Genomic DNA, 14496 nt, shown 5'->3' with positions numbered 1-14496 from the left:
CGACATCCGACAATATTAAAAAACTTGTCTGGATGCTGTCGTAACTTATGAAAGGGTGTTGCATATTCTCCACCCTTTCCTCGTTCTAAATTTATGTCATGAGTCCAGATTTTTCTGTTGTTCAACACTTCTAATTTGGTTGACAGCAATGAGTCAGAGCAAAAACTCGCACGCTTCCTCCATGACGGCAAGTGCTGCTAAACTGTCCGTCTTGTAACCGTTACTCGTTTGTCTGGTTGGGCCACACACTCAGAAGACGGACACGCTTATAGACGGACGAGGCTGCTTTCGCAGTGTTGGACGCACGCGACGGATTCGGTGGGGCCTTAGCCTCCGTTAAATGTCTATTGATACCTGTTGACTTACCAAGGCGCACGAGTACTCAATACTCACATGGCTGGAAAAAAATGAAGAATATTCCGACTGAAATATTATCTAAATGTTTATATTCCAAAGGCGATACTTCAAAATCCACTTACATCCTGGTTATTTCATTATGAATAATTAAGGTAAATAAGTAATTATTTCCTTATGAATAAGTAAAGGTAAATAAGTAATCACCTAAGTAAATGTGCGTGCATACATATACAAATATGTGTGCACAATACATGTATAGTCTAAATACGTGCACTACCAATACAACTCCAAATGTTGTTTGCCAATGACGAATACACACACACACTATATATATATATATATATATATATATATATATATATATATATATATATATATATATATATATATATATATATATTTCCCTTCATATTCGAGATTATATATATAAAAATATATATACTGTATATATATATATATATATATATATATATATATATATATATATATATATATATATATTATTGAAGGCGAAGGAAAAGGGCACCATTGTTGCAATTAGTTTATTATGCCGACGTTTCACGACAATTGCTATCGTCGCATTTTCAAGGCTGCAATGATTAAAAATCCTTCTTACAAAAAGTCACATTAAAACATCGATATATACATATAAAATATAAGACAAATAAAAACAGGGGGAATAGGCACAGGACATACCTAAACCGCAGAAGTAGTGAGACTAAAACATAAGTTTTCTCAAGAACCCAGGAAGAGCAAGAAAGGACGAGAGAAGAAAAACATAAACTAAAGGTTAAACGATGAACAACTGGACAGAGGTTGTTTAAGTATTTAGTGCTGGGACCGTCTTCCTTACATAATAGATTCTAGAATATTGAGTTAACAATGGTGCCCTTTCCCTTCGCCTTCGAGATTGTATCCTGAGTCGAGACTCACCCTACTCGATATATATATATATATATATATATATATATATATATATATATATATATATATATATATATATATATATAATACACACACATGGAACTGTGGTAGGACAGCCTGATTTTAACTAGGTTCACGTGAGATGAAGACGATCCTCGCGTACAAGTCAAAAGTAAAATTTCGTCCGTTTTGATGTCGTTTTATTGGTGTTTGCGTAACTTTTTCGGAAACCCTTATATTTTCCAGAAGACCAGATATTTTATATATATATTTATATCATGTATATATATATAATATACATACAACATACATAATATATATATATATATATATATATATATATATATATATATATATATATTTACAGTAAGAATCTCAGTAACGCTGAATCAAGGTTTAAAAAGTTTGCCTCTATCGTTCAAATATATGCAGTTACGTCTATTTTCCCAATTTTTTTTTTTTTATGCTATAGTCAGTATCAAAATACAATCAGTTTGACTCTTCGGCCTAACTCCCTGGGAAATCCATCAAATTTTGCTGAAGCATAAAATGACCCATTTTGACCATTTGTCTTTAATCGTGTTCTGGGGTAAGGAGAAAAGGGAGATTTAAAAGACTGACTAAATGACTGGTTTCTGTAATCTAGCGTCATAACGAGAACGACGGCTAAGGCCCCACCGAATCCATCGCTTGCGTCCAAGACGGCTAAGCGTTTTGTGCGTTTCGATCAACTGCCATAATTCAATTACGAGTGGCCCCATACGGCACATGCGCGTGGGTGGCGTCAGATGCATTACTGGACTGCTCGCACAAGAAACAAAACGATTTTTTTTTAGCCGCAGTTGGACGTACGTCTCCGAGCCAGACACCATCTCCCACCTTGCCCCACTCAAACGTAGACCTACAACAACCTGCATTTGAACCACCTGCCCAGCTTTGAGTCATAATCAAATGTGATGATTTGTGGTTATGATAAAGGATTCAAGTAGTTTTTTTCATTATATTTTAATGGATACATTGATGTAAATACCTTTGTTTCAGGAGTTACTGTGCCTAGTGTTCAGTTCACACACAATCTACACATCTGAATTTTTTCTACTCAATAAAATAAAGTGCAACTTTACAAATTTCGAAATCAGTAATCCTTACCTCAGAGTTACTACAAGTCTCTCTTCAGTTAATATTGATCTTCTGTAATTGTTATCAAATTTTGATATTCGAGATATAATGCCCTCGTGAATCAAGTCAAAGGTTTTCGGCGACATCCGACAATATTAAAAAACTTGTCTGGATGCTGTCGTAACTTATGAAAGGGTGTTGCATATTCTCCACCCTTTCCTCGTTCTAAATTTATGTCATGAGTCCAGATTTTTCTGTTGTTCAACACTTCTAATTTGGTTGACAGCAATGAGTCAGAGCAAAAACTCGCACGCTTCCTCCATGACGGCAAGTGCTGCTAAACTGTCCGTCTTGTAACCGTTACTCGTTTGTCTGGTTGGGCCACACACTCAGAAGACGGACACGCTTATAGACGGACGAGGCTGCTTTCGCAGTGTTGGACGCACGCGACGGATTCGGTGGGGCCTTAGCCTCCATCCGTTAAATGTCTATTGATACCTGTTGACTTACCAAGGCGCACGAGTACTCAATACTCACATGGCTGGAAAAAAATGAAGAATATTCCGACTGAAATATTATCTAGCTGTTTATATTCCAAAGGCGATACTTCAAAATCCACTTACATCCTGGTTATTTCCTTATGAATAATTAAGGTAAATAAGTAATTATTTCCTTATGAATAAGTAAAGGTAAATAAGTAATCACCTAAGTAAATGTGCGTGCATACATACAAATATGTTTGCACAATACATGTATAGTCTAAATACGTGCACTACCAATACAACTCCAAATGGAGTTTGCCAATGACGAATACACACACATTATAATATATATATATATATATATATATATATATATATATATATATATATATATATATATATATATATATATATATATATATATATATATATATATATATATTATTGAAGGCGAAGGGAAAGGGCACCATTGTTGCAATTAGTTTATTATGCCGACGTTTCACGACAATTGCTATCGTCGCATTTTCAAGGCTGCAATGATTAAAAATCCTTCTTACAAAAAGTCACATTAAAACATCGATATATACATATAAAATATAAGACACATAAAAAACAGGGGGAATAGGCACAGGACATACCTAAACCGCAGAAGTAATAAGACTAAAACAAGATTTCTCAAGATCCCAGGAAGAGCAAGAAAGGACGAGAGAAGAAAAACAAACAAATGGTTAAGGGATGAACAACTGGACAGAGGTTGTTTGAATGTTTAGCGTTGGGACGTCTTCCTTATATAATAGATTCTAGAATATTGAGGTAACAATGGCGCCCTTTCCCTTCGCCTTCGAGACTGTATCGTGAGTCGAGACTCACCTTACTTGGAGATATATATATATATATATATATATATATATATATATATATATATATATATATATATATATATATATATATATACATATATATATATATATATATATATACATATATATATATATATATATATATATATATATATATATATATATATATATATATATATATATATATATATATATATATATACATACATACATACACACACTATCTGGGCGCAAATTTCGCTCTTATGCAATTTTTTTGAGGTCAGTGGCATTATTTGCAGAGATTATCTTTTATTTAGGCTGACTGTCTATATTTCCTCTTTTTTTCTCCTCAGGAGAAGCTTGCGCGAAGAGAAAAAGAAGAAACATTCTGAGTCTAAAAGAAGTCTCTGCAAATAATTCTAATGGTTTCAATAGAAATTCCATATATATATATATATATATATATATATATATATATATATATATATATATATATATATATATATATATATATATATATATATATGTAAATATTGTGTGTGTGCTGTTGATGTAATCAACCCAAGTTAAAAAATTATTATATTTTATGAAGAAAGTGCCGCTATTTCGGTTGTACGAAGGAAGAAACCTGGGCCGTTTACAAAGAGAGTAAAATGACCGAGGCCGACGGCAATACATATTCATGGAGAGACTGTAAACCATAAAATTCAAACCCTACCGCAATGGCCTTTGCTGACAGTTGGGCGATTCCTATCAGATCAGCATGCTTTTGGTGATATCCTGTTCAAAACAACGGTAATTCTAGCAGAGTATTCAGCCCCGATCACGTCGTACAACTAAAACAATAAGGATTCCATCATAAAACGTAATACTGTAATAATTTTTTACTTCAGTTAATTACACCAACAATAACTGATATATCTATCTACCTACATATCTATCTATCTATATATATATATATATATATATACATATATATATATGTATATATATTATATATATATGTATATATATATATATATATATATATATATATATATATATATATATATATATATATACATATACATACACACACACACAGGAATGTCTGCAAGGATTTGACTAAGTATCATTTAACGACAGCAGAGCAGAAATACTGTGTTGGCGTAACCAGGGTGTTTACTTTCCGAGGACTTCTTCCTTCCTTTTCCTTGAAGGCATTTTGGAATCCTTCAGTCTCCGGCTCCTGGAAGGACGAGAGAAATGCCATTCGCGCATGCGCCAAATTCTAAAGTCTCCAGGGAAAATCACCGGGATGGTTCAAATCGTCTTGAAAATGGTGAAGGGACTTGGATATCAACGCAGATCATTTAAAACGAGACGATAAAGAAGCTACAACAGAAATTCATCAAGACAATGGAAATGGAAATTCAGAAGACAACGAGAAAACAAGAAGAAGAAGAGGAAGGCAGATATCCTGCCAGGATTGAGAGGGCCCAAGAACTTCAAGGATGAGGCCCAAAAGCCCCCAAGGCTCTCCAGTCTCTTGAGGATACCCTTGAAGGGAAGGGTCCGACCCAGAGGCTGCTTCCTTGGAGGATGGCAGGTATCCTACCAGGCTGGGGAAGCAGGGCTGGAGAGGGCCCAAAAACTTCAAGGATGAGGCCCAAAAGCCCCCAAGGCTCCCCAGTCTCTTGAGGACACCCTTGAAGTGAAGGGTTCGACCCAGAGGCTGCTTCCTCGGAGGAAGCAGGTATCCTGCCAGGCTGGGGAAGCAGGCCTGAAGAGGGCCCAAACTTCAAGGATAAGGCCCAAAAGCCCCCAAGGCTCCCCAGTCTCTTGAAGGCGACCTTGAAGGGAAGGGTCCGACCCAGAGGCTGCTTCCTCGGAGGAAAGAATGTATCCTGTCTGGCTGGGGAAGCAGGCCTGGAGAGGGTCCAAGCACCTCAAGGATGAGGTCCAAAAGCCCCCAAGGCTCACCAGTCTCTTGAGGGCACCCTTGAAGGGAAGGGTCCGACCCAGAGGCTGCTTCCTCGGAGGAAGGCAGGTATCCTGCCAGGTTGAGGACAGCAGGGCTGGAGAGGGTCCAGGAGCTTCAAGGATGAGGCCCGAAAGCCCCCAAGGCTCACCAGTCTCTTGAGGGCAGTCTTGGAGGGAAGGGTCCGACCCAGAGGCTGCTTCCTTGGAGGAAGGCAGGTATTCTGCCAGGCTGGGGAAGTGGGCCTGGAGAGGGTCCAAGAACTTCAAGGATGAGACTCAAAAGCCCCCAAGGCTCACAAGTCTCTTGAGGGCATCTTTGAAAGGAAGGGTCCAACCCAGAGGCTGCTTCCTCAGAGGAAGACTGGTATCCTGCCAGGCTGGGGAAGAGAGCCTGGAGAGGGCCCAAGCACCTTAAGGATAAGGCTCAAAAGCCCCTAACTCTCGCCACTCTTGAGGGCAGCCTTGAAGGGAAGGGTCCGACCCAGAGGCTGCTTCTTTGTAGGAAGGCAGGCATCCTGCCAGTCTGGGGAAGCAGGCCTGGAGAGGGCCCAAGAACTCCAAGGCTCGCCAGTCTCTTGAGGGCAGCCTTGGAGGGAAGGGTCCGACCCAGAGGCTGCTTCTTTGGAGGAAGGCAGGTGTCCTGACAGGCTGGGGAAGTGGGCCTTGAGAGTGCCCAAGGACTGAAATTCAAGGTTGAGGCCCAAAAGCTCCAAAGGCTCGCCAGTCTCTTGAGGGCCGCCTTGAAGGAAAGGGTCCAACCCAGAGGCTGCTTCTTCAGAGGAAGGCAGGTGTCCTGCCAGGCTGGGGAAGCGGGCCTGGTGATGGCCCCAAGGGTGACAGCCAAAGGCTCCTTACGGAGGCCAGTTCTTTGAGGGCACCCTTGAAGGGGAGTGTCTTCTCCAGAAGAGTAAGCAGAATTCTTTGGAGGATCTGATAAGAAAATCATTGCAGCTTGATTTCCCATTAACAGAATGCTCTTTATTACTTTATTTCTGTTTTCCAGATAATTAAAGTATTTTTGTTATTTTTGTATTGTACTCTGCATCACTTAGTTTTTATCATAATTCCCCCATGCCAAGAATTCATTTAGGGGAAAGTGTATTTCGTATTATTGCCCTCAGTCTCTGCGTTGCACTTTGCGCTTGTTCAGTTCCCAACCAGTGCCCCAACCTTGGGAGCTTGGAAATCGTTTCTTCTCAGAGTTCATTGATGAAGAGGGTAATTATCATCCTTCCTGGGCAAGCTCAGGTTCCAACTCCTTTTCCGACTTGTGTGGCTTGGTTGGCAGCAGTCTCATCTTTCAACTGAAAGACCTGGGTTCAATCCTGATGTGAGTCAGAAATTTATTTCTGTTCTACACATGACCGTGTGTTGAATATTTCTATCATATTCACCCAAAAATGATAACTCGAATGAAATGCTGTCAATTGGGTCACTGCTGAGTCGGGAAGTTGGGGAAAACACGCTGGTATGCAAGCAGTTTGCCTGCCCAGGTAAAGCCTTTAGGTACAGTGATATTCAGGTTCCAACTTCTTTTATGACTTGCGTGGCTTGGTTGGCAGCAGTCTCGTCTCTCAACTGAAAGACTTAGGTTCGATCCTGATGTGAGTCAGAAATTTATTTCTGCTCCACCTGTGACTGTGTTGATTATTTCTATCATATTCACTCAGAAAGGATAATTCGAAAGAAATGCTGTCAATTAGGTCACTGCTGAGTCGGGAAGTTGGGAAAACACGCTGGTATGCAAGCAGTTTGCCTGCCCAGGTAAAGCTTTAGGTACAGTGATATTCAGGTTCCAACTTCTTTTATGACTCGCATGGCTTGGTTGGCAGCTGTCTCGTCTCTCAACTGAAAGACCTGGGTTTGATCCTGATGTGAGTCAGAAATTTATTTCTGCTCCACACATGACTGTGTGTTGATTATTTCTATCATATTCACTCAGAAAGGATAATTCGAATGAAATGCTGTCAACCTGGATCACTGCTGAGTCGGGAAATTGGGGAAAACACGCTGGCATGCAAGCAGTTTGCCTGCCCAGGTAAAGCCTTAGGTACAGTGGTACTCAGGTTCCAACTTCTTGTGTGGCTTGGTTGGCAGCGGCCTCGTCTTTCAACTGAAGACCTGGGTTCGATCCTGATGTGAATCAGAATTTATATATATATATATATATATATATATATATATATATATATATATATATATATATATATATATATGTTTAGGTAGTTGTCTTAAGAAACTACTTTTAAGGTTATTAATTTTTTAGTTTCTTTTTTAATTTATTACGGCGTCAATAACGTAGGTGTTGTGACGCCAGATTTAGTAGCTATAATTAATCTGTTATTAATAACTCACGCTTAACAGGAAGATAAATTTAATGTGGTAACATAGACGCTCGGCTATCGGTTAACGTTGATCAAGACGTACGTACCGCCAATCTCCGGACACTCAATATTTTTCCTGTATTCTCCATCCGCATGTGTCGTTAATTTAGTACAGTTTCCTTTCCCCGCATTTTTCCCCCCTTGAGAGATAATTTAGACAAAAGTGGTAGGCTTGGTTAAGCCATATCAAAAATTAATGAGCATTGTGTTATTAATTCATTGCAAAAGATACGTAAATCAGGAAGTTAAACTTAAAGAAATTTACCACGAATATAATTATGGAAACACAAAGCAAAAAAAAATTATACACATACAAATATATATGTATATACATACATACATGCATACATATATAAATATATACAGTATATACACATATATATATATATATATATATATATATATATATATATATATATATATATATATAATATATTTTATATATATATATAATATAACTTATTAGTACCAATGACTTCAGCTATTGAAATAATAATACTGAAGAATATCATAAACATACTGTATACATACGTATATATTTAAATACATGTATCTATATATATATATATAATATATATATATACTCGTATATATATATATATATATATATATATATATATATATATATATACATACATACATATATTTGTATATTTATGTGTGTGTGTGTGGTGTGTGTGCACGCGCACATTTGTGAGTATATAATACTCTTCAATATTAATTTTCTAACGGAACAGAAGTCATTCACACATATAGGATATATTCAAACAACCCTTTCTCGTTGTTTCCCATCAAGAGGTCAGAACACAGCAACCCACCTGAATTAAGAATAACAACCCTCACCACCACAAAAAAAAAAAAACACACACACACACACACACACAGAAACACACAGAGCTCGAAGCTGGCAGAGAACCCTCTCAGCGCTTTGGTTACCCCTATCGACCTCCCTTCCACGACGGTCCTCAGGAACTTGTAGCTCCTGAGTCTGCTGTATCTCAGTGTGCGGGCTGGTATCGTAGCGACAGCATCCCCCTCTCTACAGTCGTCCCGGCTGACGGTCGGTGGCTCCTAGTCAGAGCGTAAACGTCTGTCACGTGATCTCTTTGCTGGTGGACTGATTCGTTATCAGTACAGCAATGGATTTACTCGTTCAAACAATTGCTGTTCCTTTCGGCTACGTTTGTGATGAGAGTGGTTTCAGTGCAACGGAATTTTCGAGTGCTTTGCAAGCTCTGGATTTCGAGATGGGAGAATCTTGTCGTAATGGTAAGAAAAGTAATTTTCGTTTTTTTTCTGATTTATCTCGTGGCATGTGATGGTCTTGTGTGCTGGTACATATTTATAATTGTCTTTTGTTTAAATATAACAGGCTTTGACGATCTGCATGGGCTATTTTTCCGTAAGCGTATATTTAAAAAATACAGTACATGTGCCCTGAAAATCAACGCGAGGGGCATAATTTATGTTAGTTTTACTGAATTTTCAGATCAAATTGTTATGATCAATTAAGTCTTTAACATACCTCATATTTCCCTAGACGTACCAGCTTGTGTTTCAGTTTAAATAAAAATAATTGTAAACTATATTCCTTCATTATTCACTTAGCCCCAATTTTTTCTAATTTTGACTTCTTGAACCAAACATGTATCGCTTGTATGTTACAAAACGAGAAAGAATATAACAAGAAATTAACTCGTTTTGCACAAATTTACGGGCATCGTTGTTTTATCAGCAATATTTTCATTTAATTCTAATTACACCCGATGAATATTTCGCCGCTAGCCACCCAAGATTAGTTACATATCCAGGTTTTTTGTAACGAATGACCACTTCAGGAGATTTAAGTATGTTGTGTATTTGAGCGTGTGTAAGGATAATAGGAAGCCGATCAAACGATTCAGTTACCGTGTCGGACACTAGAGAGAGAGGAAAAAAAATGGGCTGAATTTCCAAAGGACTAAGTTTTAGCACGCAAATGAGTTGTTCTTATATTCATAAGAAAACTTATTCTACGTCTATTAATTATGTAAATGGGGGGATGCGAGAAAACTTAATTTTATACATGACCGTAAAAGAAAGAGAGAGAGAGAGAGAGAGAGAGAGAGAGAGAGAGAGAGAGAGAGAGAGAGAGAGAGAGAGAGAGAGAAAGTATTTTATAATAAGGCTTTCCACGTTCCTATATCTTCGCTATTATTGTACAAATGTGAACAAAACTAATTAATTAAGGCCTAGATATCATTACTCTAGCAACATTTTCAAACAAATCAACACATGAATAGCCAAGTCCAAAATGCAAAATCGTTCCTTCAGATAGCCAATCGTAGATGACTGTATCTAGTTCAAAGTAATCCATATTTTTATAGAAGACTTTTTAACTCGCCAAAACAATAAGAGCATTTTTTTTCTTACAGGCATGCAACGCTTACCTGACGTCATCCCAAGTAGTTTTCAGGGTCTGGTGTACATTGACGCAAGTCCCGATTATCATACCGCCACAAGAATTCTTTCGCGTGCTGCGCCGTCAGTATTCCGACAGCGGGAACTCAGCAGGATGCAACCTTCCTCTGAGGAGGCTGTCAACATGTGTCACTCCTTAGAGGACCTGAAGAATATTCTCAATGCCAGACACGTGCAGCAGCAGCGACAACCAGTGGATAGTGGCCCCCAGATGCAAGATGAATTCATCAGCAACGTAAATCATCATCATCATCGTCATCGCCTTCCGTTTCACACCTGTCAAATTCACGGGTTCTGCCACCTCCGCCTCTTGAAGAAATTCTGCTTCGATGTGTGGTTTCTCTTGTCGAGCGCCTGTTTCCGCTGTGGCGGCAGACACCTGAAATTACGAGAAAATGAGGAACGCATTAGGAAATGCTACAGTTTAGGACTTAAACTTCGGAAAATAGCGGACCAGTTTCATGAAGATTACGCGAAGGTTGGTTGACGCGATTGAATTTTCTATCGTTGGAATTGATTGTGATTTTTTGAGGGAAAGGAATATTACATTGTTTTCATTGCAAATTTTCATGTTGTATTACAATGATATCGGAATGGTCTTTCATGAAGCATAGGCTTCCATTCGCTTTTCTTTTTTAGAGTAATGAATGCCGTCACTGAAAAGAATGCGATGCATCCAGACGAGTTGACAATAGTAAAGTTTTATCATAGCCATGGATCACTAATCATATTGCGAATGGTGTTTTATTATAAATATACATTATTTTTATTATTATTAATTCTATAATAACAGATGAAATTTTAGAAAAGGCCCACTTAAAAGGGAAATTCTTTAGCTATTCTCTCGACTCTATTCCTAAGAGGACTATCAGCTAATGCTGATGCCTTCACTGATAACGAAAATGCCTTCGTAAACAAACAAGTTTTAAAACTTATCGAGAGTGACCGATAAATAATCAGTCTGTATATATAGTTTTACATGTAGATACTACCTTTACGATATGATGCCTGTAGTCTAATTTTTTTTTTTTTGAAAAGCTTTCATACGTTTGCATAAGAGTGGAATATTATTTTCATCTTCGCCATTAACTAAATATTTCGTTCTCACCTTTTCAGACGCGGAGCAAGAGCAACGCTGACACCGCATTCCAGCTCACAATTCCCTCAGCGCTCAGCAAGAGTCTGGCCGCGTCCATATTGCTCATCTATTGCTGGAGAACTTACAAGAAATTCCGATGAGTCCAGGGACCATCTTCGGTGAAACAGATGATCCAATGGCCCACAACAGTCCTCTTTGCCTCCAGGCGCAAGCTCTCTTCATGGGTTAAACGATGTCATCTAGAAATGGGGACCGAAATATTTTTGGTCTTAACCTGAATTCTGGTACAATTCCTTCCAATTGGTGAATGTTGAATATCAACATGCATGGTGGCAATCTAACGGTCTCAAGTACGAATATCCTCCATTCAGTTCCTGATTTCATTTTCATAAGCATTCAAGCCAAGTATCTTTAGTAATTAAATGTCGACCATAAAATTGCAACATGCAATTCTATTTGGGGTTTCTAACATTTTTATCGGTAAATTCAATCTTTCACATGTCGACTACACCTCCTAATACATAGTGCAAGTGGAAGGGAAGATTAGGCACATAGCTTTATCAAGTTTTTTACTGAACATTGTAATCTCAATTCAGTTTTTAATTTCAATAATCGCATATACTAAGAACGACTGTATAAACTTATATTCTAATTCGTCGAACATTCAAATGGCATTTGGTTGTTTTAACGAACAAAATGAATAAGATAATGATTTTAAGTGGACACTGCAGCATTAATACAAGACTTTCTGTCTCTGTCTGTCTGTCTCTCTCTCTCTCTCTTCGCCTTTGACACAGCACTTGGGGATACGACAATAACTCGGGCTGATAACTCGAATCGAACTCTGAAATGTGAACATGAAGATCAACCAGATAACTATTACAAAGCTAGTCGACATGGGATTTCCTGGTCTCCATTAAAACAAGTTACTCGTTCAATTCGTACGCTCTACATGACTGCTACTAAACGGCAACATTTTCTGTCCTAGTTCTACCTCTGCTGAAATATGAGACGTATTTTTGTACAAACTGTATTCATTCCTTTTAATTTGCTACTATCCATTTACTCTGTCTACATTCAGCCAGGATGTAAAATAAACACTCAAAGTTCAAGTCAGAATAAAAAGGAAAAGCATTCGCTACAAAATGGATGCTTGTAGACTCGAGCAGCTCAGTGCAAAAACTTTTTTTTTTTTTTTTTTTTTGCCTAGTGAAACAATTTGACTGATGCAACTGTCTTTATCCTTCACTGAACATTTTTCATTCCTGGATCTGGATGTTACTTTTTCACTACTCAATAGTCTTTCAATAGATTAGAATTCCTGATAGACTTAGAATTGGGCCGCGTTAGGATAAGTTTAAAGACAATTCAGAAGTGTAAATATAGATTGCTATTCAAATAACTCAAGTGGTATAAATTTAATGAAGAAATCTAAGAGTAAAATGTCAAATAATTTAACATTTTCGTTGGTATGGATGTATGATCATTCAAATCGAAAATCCAAGATTGTGCAAAAGATTATAGGGGATATTGCGCCAGGCAACTTTACTAAGCCAGTGTTACAAAATATGGAAAAATGATTAATCGACTTCGATTTATTTCTATCTTCCGTTTTCACGAGGAGAGTTCATTGTGTAAATAGAGACTTCAAACTATTAATTAAGGTGCAATGAAATGGGTAAGATATGGGAAATTATCCCACAAGAACCACACACTGGAAAGACCAGAATTACCAGTGAGAAGGAATTCGGTAACGGATAATTTGCTACCATCTTGCCACGGATCATCAAAGCGTTAAGAAGTGATAATGTACATTGGTATTATAACGCAACTGACTTCTTATATGTAACATTCTGTCATATGTTTTCATTCATTTGTGCAGTAAATGCTCATCACATATATATATATATATATATATATATATATATATATATATATATATATATATATATGTATCCATGAACAGTAATTAATGTAATTTTTCTGATGATGATATATAATCTTTTTGCCAAGACATTTGATGAGAGACATCGTTGTTGAAATCATATGTCACCAATTAAACTGTGTATAATCCTTATGAAATTTTACAAAAAATTTTGATTTGCAAAATATCTTAAGTTTTCTAAATTACTGTTCTGATATGTATGTAATGTGTATATATATATATATATATATATATATATATATATATATATATATATATATATATATATATATATATATATATATATATATATATATATGTATAATATAAATATTATAGCATAGCAAAATACAAAAAGATAAAGAAATCTCCTTGAATTTTTTTTATAAATCTGGTCTTATGTATAAAGAGATCCAAATATACGATCACAAGAGCACATGTATATGTACAAGTATTTATTCGCAAATTTATTGTCGCTTTTTCATCGACTTTCGAACAATCCGCCATTCATACATTTTCTACAGTTTATTGTACTGATTTATTCCACCCCGTCCCCCTTCATCCCTCTTCGCTCATCTTTTTACTTTTACTGTTCAAAAAGTTTATTTTGTAAATAGTAAAGACTATACTAGTTTTTGAAATATTTTGTACCTTGAAATGTATTTGCAATGTATTTTTATTTAATAATAAATGATAAATTTCCAGTGACTTTTACTAGAGTACCAGGGAGAATCTGAACTCTTCACAACTGGGTGTATTTTTGGGAGCGATACTGCTTAAAATTGTATCAGAGTATAACACTTCATCATTTAACCTTAGGTACTCGTTACTTCAAATAAATTGTTTCTACGATAGATGAAATTGTTTCTCTATTTAAAAAGTCATTTCTATATTAAATAAAGTTATTTCTGTGTTAGATAAAGTTATTTCTATATTAAAAAGT

The 14496-nt window shown here is 36.8% G+C and overlaps 1 protein-coding gene across 2 annotated transcripts in view; it reads right to left on the bottom strand.

The window, feature by feature from the left end:
* Positions 1–14496, bottom strand: part of LOC136834772 (trichohyalin-like) — a 153613-nt gene that overhangs the window by 114482 nt on the left and 24635 nt on the right. The window contains exons 2-3 of one of the 2 annotated variants that reach the window (XM_067097437.1): positions 11639–11868; positions 10500–10909 (exon numbers count right to left, since the gene is read on the bottom strand). The gene's annotated coding sequence lies outside the window, so the exon portion shown is untranslated. Of the gene's footprint in view, positions 1–10499; positions 10910–11638; positions 11869–14496 lie in introns of those variants that run through there. The other variant, XM_067097417.1, reaches the window with a different exon arrangement.

Source organism: Macrobrachium rosenbergii, chromosome 4 (assembly GCF_040412425.1).
Source record: "Macrobrachium rosenbergii isolate ZJJX-2024 chromosome 4, ASM4041242v1, whole genome shotgun sequence".
Taxonomy (NCBI): Eukaryota; Metazoa; Arthropoda; class Malacostraca; order Decapoda; family Palaemonidae; genus Macrobrachium; species Macrobrachium rosenbergii.
Note: the sequence above shows the minus strand (reverse complement) of the source record. Positions and strands in the feature narration are given on the sequence as shown.